At 41.2% G+C, this 4,019-nt stretch overlaps 1 pseudogene; it reads right to left on the reverse strand.

Annotated features, from left to right (window-relative positions):
* Positions 1-722: 722 nt before the first annotated feature.
* LOC116905834 lies at positions 723-2,352 on the reverse strand (annotated as a pseudogene).
* Between the last annotated feature and the right edge of the window lie 1,667 nt (positions 2,353-4,019).

Raw genomic sequence — 4,019 nt, forward strand, 5'->3', positions numbered from 1 at the left:
CAACCATGGCTGATTAACTTACCATCACTGGAGTTTGAAGTCCACTACTAACTTATTTGACTTTGAATTCTGTAGATGTTCACAGTTCCAAATGTCATATATCTCTTTGGTTTTCTCTTCTTCTCCATCCATCATTTGAAATTTTGTTATAGGAACACAATAGGCAAATGTAAATATTTCAATACATTCTCATAAATGTATTCCTTGTATAATTAATTCTAATTTTCTGAATCTACCAGATCAATTTTGAACAATAGCAGACAAACCCCTCAATGATTCCCAGGTACAAAATTAAGCTATATAAACATAAAGTAAGATGATAACAATAAGTGAAATATATTTATAATTTAAAATAGAACTCTGGGTTGGATGAAAGAGATTTTATTGTGTTATTTCCTTTGAAGACTCCTTAGTGTAATTTTGCTGACAATTAAGTCACTTGAAGTACAATACTGAGCTAATTTTTTTTTTTGAAGAATGGAACTTAATCTTTATTTACAGGACACAACAGGGTACGAAATTCCACATAGAAATAAACTCACAGGACAGCTTCATCGAGTATGTACAGTTTATAACTGTTCAAGTGTAGTTTCTTTTGTAAAAAGTGCTACAATAACAAACCACATTTTAAAATAATTTGTAGTAGAGAAACAGTAAGACAGATTTGTGAGAACACAGCACAGCACAGCACATAGCTAACAACTTTGTGCTTTGGCTGGATATTAGAAGTTAAAGGTCCCGGGAGCTCCATCCTAAACTTGGAAGGCGAAGCCTTCAGAGGTAGTTCCTGGCACCACATTTTGATCTTCCTCTTCCTCCACTGAGAAATGCTCCTCAATTAGGTTCAACGAGGCCTTGTATACAGACTCGTTCTCATGGCTCTGTAGTGCTTCAGTTTTATCCAAGCCTCCACACTCTTCAAGCATTATACTGAGTTTTTCTGTCTCACCTAGTTTCTCTGCAGCCTGAAAGATATTTGAAATGGCATCAAGAATAACCTGAATAATTTTGGTATCTTTTGCACTCAAGAGGTTCACCAAAGGTTCTATGATTCCACAATGAACCAGATACACAATCTGTTCAACAGTCCCGCCGCTGGTGTAGTTGGTTATAGCCTATGCAGCTTCCTTCTGTGTCTGAAAGTCTGCCTTAGAGAGGACACCAATGAGAAACGGGACGAGGCCATGATTCACCAGTTGCTGTATCTGGTCCTGGCACCCGGCGGTAATGTTCGAAATTGTCCATGTGGCCTCCTTCTAAATATTAGTTTTGGGGTTTGTTAGCAGGCTGGAAAAGACTGCAAGGGCGCCTGCATCGATCACTTTCTGAATCTGTTCATATGTTCCGGTGACAATATTCCCTATGGCTCTCAGTGCCGGCGTCACAATGGGCAGTTCAGTAGCTCCTAGGAGCTTCACAAGTTGGGGAACAACTCCCTTCTTCACAACCATCTCAATGCACTCATTTGGTCCATCAGTCAGGTAGGAAATGGCCCAGCAGCAGTCTGCTAATACTTCTGGATCGTTGCGGTGTAGGAGTCGAACTAGAGTAGGAAGGATCTGCTCAACAGCATATAAGGGGGGTGCGGGATTCTTGTTTCGACAAAGGTTTGAAAGTGTCCAGGTAAGATTCCGTAAGTAACCACGTGCCAAGGATGACAGATCACGAACTGCAAGAAGTGCCAACAGTGGGTCAACTGCACCACGTTTGATAACTAAGTCTCGGAAAACTGAGCCATCATCTGCAATGTTTTCAAGAGCCCATACAGCTTGCTCGCTGATGTGAGCATGGGGAGATGCCAAGAGAGAAATAAATGCTGGGACACTACCTCCGTCCACCACAGCTTTCGTCTGTTCAGAAGTTCCAGAAGCAATGTTGGTGAGCGCCCAAGCAGATTCAAACTGAATGAGACTACAATCAGTTTTGCCCAAGAAGGACACAAATTTTGGGATCAAACCAGCCCGGATGATGTTGTCTATGGAGGCTGCTTCTCTCTAGAAAGCAGTTTCTGAGCAGCTTGAGTAGCTTGGAACTGGCTTTCCAAATTGTTACTGTTTATGCCTTTAACAATGTCCTCAACAGACCAATTTACAGTACCCTGGTTGTTTCGTTTTTCCTGTAGTGGAGAAGTAGCATCATCAGGGAATGAGCTGACTTTCCTCCTTTTCAGCATCTGGTCATCTTTTTTAGCTTTCCTAAGTTCCACATTAACCCCGGAGCCGCATTTCTGTACTGTCTTTCCCCTTGTTCTTGAATCTGTTAAGCCGGGCAGCTGTTGAGTAAGCATTCTCGTTGGTGGACATGGTTGCTGCAGGAACAAGGAGGAAGAAAAGCTGCACAGCCAGTTCAGACCTCCACGAAAGTCGGTGCAGGGCTCTCAAGTTGCGGGTTGGCGTCTGTCGAAACGTGCACTAGCCCTCAGCCCTCAGACTTTGTGCCCAATACTGAGCTATTAACTTAAGCATTCCAAAAATGGCTCATTCGTTTATTTGTTTGTGTTTTTATTTATTTACTTCCTATGTGTCAAAAACAGGCTGTTGAGAGTGGATGTAGATTCTGAAGTGTCCAGAGTACACCTCAGTAAGTAGAATCACTTCCCCAACCACAGGGCTATGAGCACATGACATGGCACCACAACTGTAAAGGGTGTAGCCTGAGGTAACCTAAGGGATCCTTCCCGTAGTAAAATCAGAACAATAGTTATAAATTAGAACAGGATAAAAGGACATAAATGCTGCCAGTTTAATAAATGGAAATCATCTAGAAAATAGTCAAGGAGACTTTATAAGCCATAACCTCAGGATCTGCTGACTGAAGGACCCTGAGAACTTTTTCACCATCTTATTAAGACAAGTTTTAGATTCACAGAAAAATTGAAGGTATAGAACAGTTTCCTCTCACTGTACTCCATTATGAATAATTACTGGTATTAGGGTTTTCTAGAGTCATAGAACTTATGGGTAGTCTCTGTATAGTAAGAGAATTTGTTGATGACTTACAGTCTGTAGTCAAACTCCCCAACAATGGTCAGCAGCAGCTGTGAATGGAAGTCCGAGGATCTAGAGATGGCTCCATCCCACAAAGCAGGCAGGCGAAGAAGAGAGCCTCTTCTTCCAATGCCCTTATGTACGTCTCCAGCAGAAGGTGTGCCCCAGATTAAAGGTGTATACCACCATGCTTGGATCTTGGACTTGCTTTATTCCAGATGACCTTGAACTCAGAGATCTTTTTACTGTAGTCTCCTGAGATTCATAGCCACTATGCCTCAAGGTCTCCATGCCAAGATCCACGTCAGAAACTTGTATATCCCAGACTCAAGACCAGGATCATAGGTGAGCCTTCCAATTCTGGATTGTAGTTCATTCCAGATATAGTGAAATTGACTACCAGGAATAGCCACTACAGTATCCCGGTTATCAATGTGTTCTACTGGAGTTGCAATGTGCCAAAATATTTTGAATTTACATTTACCTGTCATTATTATCTAGATTTCACAGTTCATATGACAGTGAATTCTTAACTATGCATTCTGTGATCTGGGAAATTATTTAATTACATGTATTTATCATTATAGGATCTCACAAAATAATTCTGTGGCATCAAACACATCTGTGTATCCCTAATCATTCTTTCAAAACATTAGATTCACATCTTCAATGTTATTTTGATGTATCCACACTATACATTTTCCAGAGAGCCAAATCACCCTATTAAAAAATGGGGTACAGAGCTAAACGAAACATTCTCAGCTGAGGATTATTGAATGGCCTCAAAGCACCTAAAGAAATGTTCAACAATTTTACTCATCAGGGAAATGCAAATCAAAACAACCCTGAGATTTCACCTCACACCAGCCAGAATTGCTAAGATAAAAAACTCAGGTGACAGCAGATGCTTGCAAGGATGTGGAGAAAGAGGAACACTCCTCCATTGTTGGTGGGATTGCAGACTGGTACAACCACTCTGGAAATCAGTCTGGAGGTTCCTCAGAAAATTGGACATTGAACTACCTGAGGACC

The sequence above is a fragment of the Rattus rattus genome, chromosome 7 (assembly GCF_011064425.1).
Source record: "Rattus rattus isolate New Zealand chromosome 7, Rrattus_CSIRO_v1, whole genome shotgun sequence".
In the NCBI taxonomy this organism is placed as follows: Eukaryota; Metazoa; Chordata; class Mammalia; order Rodentia; family Muridae; genus Rattus; species Rattus rattus.